Genomic DNA, 11759 nt, shown 5'->3' with positions numbered 1-11759 from the left:
TTGCTAATTAATCATGCTAATTTATGCATAGAATCAAGTTTGCTTTAATTAACTAAATAATGCCCCTAAAATGCTTATTTTTTGGTGTACATAATTTTTATATGAATATGATCAAATGTACTAAAAAAATGTCAAAATCACATTTATTTTCTTATGTATTTTATTGTTTTCAAATTTTTTTATGCATTTCTTTGTTTTTTTTTACTTTTTATTATTGTTTTTTTCAATGGAATTGTTGGTGGCTTTATTTTGAACATAAATAAGATGGAATTAATTGATTTCATTAACTAAAAGGAAATGATACAGTTATGAATTTTGGCTAAAAACACTATTTGCATTGGATTTGTAGACAAAGTCATGTTTTTGTGTAATTTTTGGTCTGCATGCACGTATGAAATGTTTTTGACTCGCCGTACTGCCGCCGTAGAGCAAATTTGACCAAGGTATAAGTGACTTGGCTTTCACTTCCAAACTATAATTTGGGCGTAGTAAACACAAAAATTGTAAATATTCAATGGTCATAATTTAAATGCATATTTTCCAGGGTTCCCAGCTTTTCAAGGAAACAAAATTCCCTGATTACCTTGATGAAGTTAACAAATTCCCTGATAATTATTTAAACCCATTCCCAGTTTCGCATGTTTTTTACGTTGTTGCAGTGAATTAAATGTATTTTCAGTATAAAAACAATAATGTAAAACTAATTAGTAGCACCATAACCAGTCATTCAATGGATGTTGTTTTGATATATGCAACAAAATATAACAGTCTGACTGACTACCATGCTTTCAACTTTTGGGCTGATAAAAATTCCCTGATTTTTCCCTGATTTGAGGTATTTTTTAAAATCAAATTCCCTGATTTTTCCCTGACTGGAAAAAAGTAAAATAATTTTCCCTGATGGTCTGGGAACCCTGGTTTCATACATGTACAAATATTAACTGTAAATTGTACATAAACTGTGTAATAAATTCAGTATGCAGAACTCTTTTATACACTTTTCCATGTAGTGTCCTTATTCATGCATGTACCGTATTTGATCTTGGAAGCGTTTTCCCTCCAAGTCTATCGGTCTCTCTCCCTTTGTCTCTCAAACTCTCACCTTTCCCTTCTCACCAACCTCACTCCTACTCTTGTTTTTCACCTTCCTCTCTCTTTCTCACAAATATAAAATAATTAATGTGCATTGTGTTTAAAAAATATTGTTATATATCATCTATTCTTTAATTTTCAAAAATGGCATGAATATCCTTGACAGAGAAAAGCTATCTTGTTACTTGTTACTTGTTACTTGTCGCAATAATCCCAAAACGCAGCTCCTTGGAAGCTATACTGGGATGTCGATAATGTCATGTGCCAATGGAGGTGACAAGGTGCAGGATTTGGGTTGGCTCACATATATACAATAAAAATGAGCATGCAGGGGTGCGAGTAAAAACATGCATTGGTCCATTTATAGCATGTGGGACCCAACAGGAGGCTGCATCATGCTGATGATAGGTAGTGCAGCCTCTCTGAACGTAGTTGGGTTTCCATGGAGAATGACATGTCCTGGTAATCTGTTCCATATCCGTACTGTCCTAGGGAACATTGCATATTTGTATGTGTCTATTGTAGCTTTGGGTATGGCATATTTAGCTATATGGTCGTGCCTACCAAAGTAGGTTGCTGGAGAAATGACCTGTGGCAAAGGCACGCGAACCAGTTGATGGTGCATCCGGTGAAAAAGGAGCATTGTGCTAAGAGCCGACGAGTGTGGAGGCTGTTCCATCCAAGGGTGGAGACCAAGGCTGAGGAGGATGTTGTTCTCCTGAAGTCACAGTGAACGAATCGGGCCGCAGATCTTTGTACTTGTTCCAGTGATTTAACAGCTGTAACAGTGTGCGGATTCCATGCCTCAGAAGCGTACTCCAGTTGAGGACGGACTAACGCAGTATATGCCTTGGCCTTAACCTTTTTGGAACACGGTGATAGAGTTCTGCGGATGAGGCCCAGTGTACGACTGGCCTTTCTCCTGATGTCCTGACAGTGAAGATTCCAACGCAGATCTGTAGTCACTGTCACTCCCAGGTACTTGTAGTTGTTGGCTCTAGGTATCGCATCGGAGTCAAGAAAATAATCATATGTGCGAGGAGAGCGTTTACGTGTGATGGAAAGTACAGCACATTTCTTGACATTAAATTTCATTTGCCATGTAGCAGACCAGGATGACAGCTGTAGTAGATCTTGCTGCAGGATGTGAAAGTCTTCATCAGTCACGATCTCTCTGTAGACGACACAGTCATCAGCAAACAGCCGAAGAGAGGATTTGATGTTATCTTGGATGTCGTTAATGAACAGAAGGAAGAGAGTCGGACCGATGACCGAGCCTTGGGGGACACCAGAGGAGACATCCCTCCATGAAGACTGTTAGCCGTTAACAACTACAGACTGCTTCCTGTCTGAAAGAAAAGCCATTATCCAGTTGAAAGTGTCACCTTTGATGCCGTAATGCTGGAGCTTGATGCCAAGACGTTCATGGGCAATCTATCAAAATATGTGCTCTTTAACCCTATGTCTGGTATTCTGACATAAGTTAGAGTTGAATCTTTCTGCAGGAATCCTGCTTGTTAATCCTATCATATCAGCAGACAAGCAACCAGGACTGTGGGAAAGTTTCTATGAAAGATACTGAAAAAGTTGAAAGGAGCTTAACCCTAATTCTCCAGGGGGGATGGGGGGAGGGGATTATGCCCCCTCCCTGTGTTTTTTTTTTGTCTGTACTTCCTAATGCCTCAATATTTCGAAACAAATTTTCATGATTTTATTCTCTGATCCTTCCCACACATTTTGATACCAAATTTATGGCAATCAGACCTACCATGCAAGTGTCAGATTACGTTTACTGAACAAATGTCACTGAAATTCTGCTTTTTCTCTATATGACTGGATAATAACCCTATGGACAAAATCAGGAGCTTTTTCAAATAGTGTAAATAATTACCACACACATGCACCTGAAAACGCTTAACGAAAAACAATACAGTGAGAGATTGTATTACCAACCGGACTTGTATACCAATCATTAGTGCATCGTAAAATTGCATAGTTACATTAAGCACTTTGCAACATCCTTCTAAAAGAAAAAGATGGTTGAAAACAAAAATCTTATTTATGAAGTATCTATTTTCTAAAAATAAAATATGGTGGACATTAGTTAATCATAGATTCTTGTTCTCTACTGACAGCAGAAAACACAGGGTTGGTATATGAACCACAAGTGACAAAACATTTCACATGCGAAGAGGGTCGCAATCGGAAGCTGATGTTTTTTTTTGTCTTTTAAGTTATTGATTTCAGCCATTTTTTAATATTAATATTTTGTAGGTATTCGTGATTATATTTTGGTGGAAGTTTGATGAATTTTAAGAAAAGGTTTGATATGATGGAAAAGATGTTTGATATTGTATATCCACTACAATACATTGTGATAAACCCCTCAAAAAAGTTCCGCAACTCAAGTTTGAGTGCTAATAAATTTCTTAGTGTGCCATCATATGTAAAAGTGGTATCATTGGTATGATTATTCCTCTTTACGATCATGTGTCATTCGTAATGCTAGTGTTATCATGAAATACACAGACATGATAAATATGCAGCAATGTGAAAAATGAAATGTTGCAAAATTCGTTGCCATGTCCTGTTTGAGTTCTGCAACACAAACTGCAAGTTTGAGTGCTAATAAATTCCTTAATGTGCCATCATCATGTGTAAAAGTGATATCTTTAGGAAAGATGATTATTCTTCTTTACAATCATGTGTCATTTGTAATGCTAGTGTTATCATGAAATACACAGACATGATAATACGCAGCAATGTTAGACATGAAATGTTGCAAAATGCGTCGTTTTCAATAGCGAATTTCCAATTGTTTCGAGGAAGGACCGAGTGCATTCACTGTCGCCTGCATGGTGGAAATTCTATAGAAATGGAGACTGTTGTTAGAAATCATTTTGCAACATTTCAATTCTGACTTTTCTCGATGTTCAGGGTGATTGCATATTTCATGATTACATAATCACAGCAAATGGCATGTCATTGTAAAGAAGAATAATTCAGCTTTCCAATGATACCAGTTTCATCTTTTATACTTCATTAACCAAAAAGATATCATCCCCCATAACTGAGTTGCAAAACTTTTTTTGAGAGGTTTAGTATCAATGTTCTTCCAAGTTGTCACAATTGGATACTCACCCGCTTGTGCAGTACATCATTTGCTGATTTGTACATGTTTAGTCTTTACTTTTTTTACATTTCGCCCTTTATTAGAAGTTTTGTAGCCTTTTTCCCCGAAAGAGGTATTGGCCTTTTTATTCTGATGCAAATTATTGTTGCATATTGTTAGCTTTCCATATTTAGTACATTTTTTGTCGCCGTTTTTTTAAACCGTTTCCTGTGGGGGAGGGGGGAACGAAAAATGGCAAATCACCCAAACCAGTCTCGCTCGCTGTATATATATATATATTGCACACAAATGAAGCATCAATATGCATCAAATAAACTAGGTAGCCCAGATTCACTTGGCCAGTCCCCCCTCTCAAATTTATGGGGAGAAAGGGGAAGGAGAATCATCATCATTATCACCATTACCATCATTCATTCATTCATTTATTCAATTTTTCCAACAAAATTAAGAAGCAATAATTACAATAAATAAAATATGACATCAGAAAATACAAATGATAAATATTCAAGTAAACCAAATATATAGAATATGCACCTGATACAGAGGATAATATATCAAAAAAGTTGGAAAAACGGAGTGGTCCACTGAAAAGCAAGGCTTGTAAAGTGTGGACCACTCAAGACGAAAAAAAGTATAACACAAATAACTATATATCTATACAAAATAGATAATCAACTAAATTCATCATAATCCAAATAATCTCATAGGGGCATCTTGTTAGAGCTCCTTAAAACTGAAGGGCTTAAAAGAACCTACACACGTTAAAACCTGTGGAGACTATTAGTATACAAGCATGCAGGATCCTGGTTGCTATAAAGTCAGTACAAGAGAGGCACAATAGTAAAAGGGCTCTCTCCTGGTTCGCAATGAATCGGTATTGATTTTTAGGATGAAGACAATAGATGGGAAGTATAGTATCAGCGAAGGAATTAACACTTGCTCGACAATGTTAACTCTACAGCGTCTAAAACAATTACAAGAAAAGATTGAGAGCGAGAGTTTGATTAAATATACAAGGTTATAGTAATTAACAGCTCAAATTCGTTTGAGGCCAGCACCCCTTCCAAAAGAGGGAGTAGGTTAAGGAACCCAATTTTTGTCACCTGCGTTTCCTTTATCGCAACTGCAAACAAAAGTAATGCTGATCGACATTTTTATATAATAAGAGTATAAAGTTTTGTTGTCGAGATCTCTTTAAAAAAATATAAAGAAAACTGAACATGCTAATTAATTCTGCATTGTATTTTCCTGTACACATACATCAATACATAAAGATATATTGATTAATTTCATCCTTTATTTTATCTGTTTTCATACCGGTAATAGCTTACTGTAGCAATACAACTCTATTTAAAATAGCGCTTGTTTCTTCGTTTTGAAGATAATGCTTCAATATCGAAATTATTAAAGTCTGCCGTTAGAAACCATCAGCGAAAAGCTCAACGCTCGCTCGACCATTCCCTAACATCCCCAAACAGAAATGTGGAAACGAGAGATAGATAGAAGGAAGTCAAACAAGTATAAACCTGAAAAATATCGTTAAAATCAGATGTAAATATGTAAGTAATGACATTTTATTGTTTTTTTTGTTTGTTACAACAATTATAATTATCACCCACCCAACGATCCGTTTGTGTTTAATAATTATGAATATTTCAATACATGTATGTTCATAGTGATAAATTCGGTTTGATTCCACTGAACATCCTAACATTGAATATACACCGTAAACGAGGTGCCCCCATCCTACGAAAAAGCCTGGATCTTGCCCCTTTTCTCCTCTCGTTTTCTTCCTTCACCTCACTCTTTGACCCTTTTTCTTGTTTTTTCAATTATTTTTGTTTGTGCATTGTCCCCCTTTCCAGTATCTTGCTGTTGACTTCTAATGTTTCTTTATTTCGTTACCTCTCTTTTTTCCATTATTTTTTCCTCTTGTTGATCTCCTACTTGACCACCCTGTTTATCGTTTTCATCTGTTACAAGTTCTTCTTTTCCGTCTCTTTTTTATTTCCCCATTCTGTCATCCCTTATCCTATCCCTTCACTTGTTCCTACCTTTTCTTTCTCCTTTATTTATTTTCCTATTTTTTGCCTGATCCTCATATTGTTCTTTCTCACCCTTCTATTCTCGTTCTAATCTGTGACCTTGTGCCTCCATATCTTTGTAATTATATACATGCATCCTTCTTTATTCGATCATTTCAATCTACCTCTTTCCCTTTTCTTTGATCCTCTTTTCCCCTATCCGTTTTCTAATCATTTTCAATCACCATCATCTTTATAGTTTTTGTTAACGTTTTCTTTCTCGCTCTCAATATTCCTCGTCTCATAAGCCCCTTCCGCATTCAGCCCTTTCTTGCTCTATCACCACTCAGAGGGAAAATTCCTTTTCCTATTTCTCACATCAAAATTTCTTTTGTTTGTGGGTTCAAAACAAAGTCAAATTTCTGTGCAATCGTAGTACAGTGCGTATAAAAAAACGTTTACACTTTGAAAAAGCCCTGGGAACTAAAAAATATACAAGATGTGGGTATTTTTTCACATATATTCTTGGGTTTGGGTCTCATCTATCCAATGAAAGTACAAGTTTTGACAAAATGTTACACTTAAGTGAGCGCTGTCCATTTTTTTAAAACTCACAGAAATCTGTTTGCGCAGAAACGCTCATTTTCACGCTGTGTCAAGGGGAAAGGGCAAAATCAAACTTACCTTGCATAACATTTCTTATACATTTCCTTTGCACTTTTAGTCAGTTGAAATAAAACGGATACATTCAAGCATTTTGTAACAATTTTGCCACCCAACTGAAATTTCAACACTTAGTAAACTTAACCTTTACACTTTTTGTGCCAGCTGGATCTGACATAACTGAATCTGAACAAAAGTTTATATCAGACATCTCCACACTAAATGTAAGTTTTTATCATTTAAAGTGGGTTTACATTTCATTTTTCATTTAATAATGTCGTTTCTCCACACTTTTCCCCAAGCTTGACGATGATTAACAAAATGAAAATCAAGCCTAAGCCATTTCATGTAAATCACAGCTCAAATAACAGCAAATATTGTCACTATGGCCTGGTGTGTGGGGGAGTGGGGTGGGGGGCAATGCGCTCTTCAAAATGTTTTGGGCAACGAGTTAAAAAAGGTAAAAGATATCTTCAAATAAATTTTATTAGCTAAATTCTATGTTCTTCTGATTAAGATCTACTTCAAAGTTATGCGCAAATCATTTTTCACTAACTTTTCAAAAGTAAGTGGTGATCACTCAAGCGGAAATATTTTTCAAAAGTTATATCGTCATCTGTTTAAATGGATCTTTAACCATGTTAAAATGTCAAAATCTTCAGGATATTACAAATGTATAATTTTTAAGTGTAAACTTTTTTTTACACACTGTATAAAAGCAAAACTACGTATTCTAAATAGCACAAAAGGTGCACAATTTTTGTTTTGTAGGAATCTTTATTATTCATTCAATTAAAATTCATAAATACATAAAGAAAATATCAAACAAAATGATAATTGCAGCTATGAATACACAAATTACACTGTAATAAACATGGCAGACAAATTGTATCAGAACAGAGAATAATCTGAAATCATGCAAAAATAACATTTCAACAACTAATGTATTATCCCTAAATTTAGACCCCAAAATAGCCAATCTGGAATAAAATTATTGGAAATGGTTTTTCAACTGATTTGAGTAGGTACATGTATGGGTGTCCACATGTACAAAAAAATGTAAGGAGGAATACGTATTGGGGGGAAAAAATTCAGGGTCAAAGGTCTATGGCCTATTCATATATACTGTATAATAGTATCTCTGAGATGGAAAGGCACAGGTTCGTGGTCATGGTAACAACATGCACAAATTCTTACCAGAAGACCAAATGAAATCAGATTAATTACCTAGAATGCACAATCGCCCATAAAATTCAAGGTCATAGCATTTAAAGGTCAATGACCTTTTTTACATTATGCATCATACTGTATAATATCGCTGAGATGAAATGGTACAGGTTGGTGATCATGGTGTCAAAATGCAGATTCTTACGAGAAGATCAAATAAAATAAAATCAAGCACCTAGAATGCACATTCACCCATAAATTTATACCCCTTTCATAAACCCAATTAAAATGAATTAGGCGGCTAATAGCAGCATAATTTGGTCGTAAAATTGGAGGACAAGAGTTATCCGCATTACTCTGATGCTGCTATTATCCGCATAATAGCAGCATCGGGATAAGATTTTGAGTTTATGAACGCATTTCCAAATAATGCGGATAATTGCCATGGTGCGGTCAAAAGGTCACCTTTTCCAACACAACCGCATCAGAGGGGGTGTGTCCAGTTGTCATGGCGATTATCCACCTTTTTCAGGACGGGCGCTCGTAAAACTAATGCGGCTTATTTTCGGAGTTTATGAACGCAATTTTTATTGAATTATCTGCATTACTCTTAGGCGGCTATTTGAATAGGTTTATGAAAAGGGTATAAAGGTCAAATATCAATTACCTTTTATACATTATATACCATTATATAATGGTATATCTGAGATATACCATTATATAATGGTATATCTGAGATAAAATGGCACAGGTCGGTGTTCTTGGTGTCAAAATACAAATACAGGAAGATTAAATAAAATAAAATTAAGCATCGATAATGCACATTCACCCATAAAATTCAAGGTCAAAGCTCAATGTCCTTTTTAACATTAGATACCATAAAATGGTATCTTTGAGATAAAAACACTGCAGGTTGGTGATCTTGGTGCCAAAATGCACAGATTTGTACAAGAAGATAAAATCAACACAAAAATAAGTATAAAGAATAAACTTTCACTCTTGAAATCCAAGATCAGAGGAAATATATATATGTGTATATCTGTATGACATAAAAATTTTAAAAAATTGAATTGAAAGTATATAATTTGAAATGATTTTATCTTAAGTAGCAGCATTTACATGTAATGCATCATATGTAAATCAATGTTGTCGTGTCTTTTTCTCTCCAGTGATAGGCCACTCACCTCAATGTTATAATAAATACTATAAACTATTAGCTTAATCTTCTGAAAATAGATAGGATAGGTCTCTCTCATGTCACAGCTAGGATCATCTGAGAACATTTCCAAATAGCAGAGGGATGATGATGAAGATGAAATGAAGGCCATCATTGGAGCTGCAGCTTCTGTCATAGTAAACGGCATGTATCTCAACTTCAATAAAGATGAATTCCTGTATTATTTCAAATTACCTCTCCTTGTGAGCTGCCAGAATCTCTTGAGATGGTAATGCTGCAGGACTTCAACAAAGATGAATTCCTGTATTATTTCAAATTACCTCTCATTGTGAGCTGCCAGAATCTCTTGAGATGGTAATGCTGCAGGACAAAACTTCATATCTGCTCTCTGCCTTACATTACTCATGATGCTATTTGTACAAGGTATCAGTTTGTACAAGGATCATGTATTTGGTCCAGAACAAATGATTATTATGATGCACAAATTAGGCATATAATAATGAAATTCAAAAGGATATAATAGCTTACAAGTACACATCCATCAATCTAACTTACAAAACTCCTATATCACCACTTCCAGTTCTTGCGAATCAAGCTGTGCAACATATCATTAATAACAGATCCTGGTTTGATAACCCTTGACAGAACATTAACAATTAATAAGTGTTATTTGATCTCAATTTCACCTTGAACTTGTATTATTTTGATATCATCATTGATCAAGGATTAACTATATTAATTTTGTGTTCATTTTCCCCACAGGCCGGTCTTTTTCCCCATCAAAATCAGTATACCTACATGCCACAATCAGGTTAACGACCTATTTACCTGATGTTATTGAAATAGTTGATTGAACTCTAACCCCTTAATATATTTTCATGGCCATTATTTATCCCTTTTTTTCAGAGTGAAATTTTTAAACATCCAGGTTTTCATTACAAATAGCCATCTTTCTTTCTATTATACACAAATAAATGTGAATATAATGGATTAATTTCTTTCTTTTTTGGGGGGGGATCATGTAGGATATATAAAGATATTTATTCACTTTGACCTTTGACTTTGGATATCAAAGGTTAATGATTATTCTTGATAATTTTGTGCCTTTTTATCTTCTTGCAAAAATTGCTTTTTGACACCAAAATCACCAACAGCAGCATTTTATCCTAGAGATACCATTATACGATATATAGCCTATGCAAAAAGGTCATTGACCTTTGACCTTGAACTTTATGGATTAATAAGTATTCTAGGAGATTAACTTGTTTTATTTTGATATTATTTGATTTGATATCTTATTGACCTTCCTGTAAGTATCTGCATTTTGACACAACAATCACGAACCTGTGCCGTTTCATCTCAGATATACTATGATACATAATGTAGAAAAAAGGTCATTGACCTTTAAAAGGCTTTGACATTGTATGTTATTGTTTAATAAGCATTCAAGGTACCAGTACTTAAGTTTATTTCAATTGATCTTCCTGTATGAACCTCTGCATTTTGACACCAAGATCATCAACCTGCGCCTTTTAATCTCAGAGATATCATTATACCATATGGCAGTGCTTCTCAACCTTTTCTTACTCGAGGACCACTTTGACTCTCAGATCTTTTTCAAGGCCCACCTACCAAACTTTAAAAAAAAAAATATGACTATACTTGTCTCAACTCAAAGAGCATAATTAGTGCCTAACCGTGATCTTCTGCTGCAGTGGCGTATGAGCAACAAAAAAATAATAAAGGGGGTTTGATGTGGCATATCGTGTACAATTAATAAAATGTTGCGTGCGAGCATGGCGAGCAAGTAAAAATTTCGACATTTTTATTACAAAAATCCAAGTTTATGATAGATTTTGACACAATATTTTAAAAATATCTATTTCACCCTTATCCCTTTTCTTTTTTTTCCTTTTTTCTTTTTATTTTTTTCTTGCTCATGAAATATCTGGGGCCAAGCACCCCCCCCCCCTCCATCTGTACGCAAGTGTTCTTCTGTGAATAACATCCAGACTTTTTCCTCTCGAAACACTCTTTTGGCTTTCCTGCGCTCTTTGGATGTTTTGTGTTTAGGTTTCTCTGAAGCTCTGACGGTTTAAGCAACTTATTGAACAATAACTTCAGCACATTCGACACACATTGCTTTTGGTTTTGCATCACTGCGCAATTATGATAAATCCAAATTTAATGTATTCAGGGTCAAAATTTCTCACAGTTATCTTCTAAGACTTTTCAACATTAGATTTGTTTCCTCTCTCACCCTTTCAGTCCATTTTGATGAAAGTACGTTTCTTGAAATTTGAACATAAAGCTCTTACGCACATTCGAAGCAATCAGTGTGAGAAATAAACACATTTGCAAAGGCCCGGTGAATGGGTGATAATTAAATACGTACACAATATGTGTGCACATGAGGCCTGAGGTTCACATCAAAGTTAGATCGAAACCATCAGACAATGGATGTGTATGTATATCACAACATGCTACCTCTAGGCGTGCCTTT

This window comes from Lytechinus variegatus, chromosome 2 (genome assembly GCF_018143015.1).
Source record: "Lytechinus variegatus isolate NC3 chromosome 2, Lvar_3.0, whole genome shotgun sequence".
Taxonomy (NCBI): Eukaryota; Metazoa; Echinodermata; class Echinoidea; order Temnopleuroida; family Toxopneustidae; genus Lytechinus; species Lytechinus variegatus.
This window is presented reverse-complemented; position numbering follows the sequence as displayed.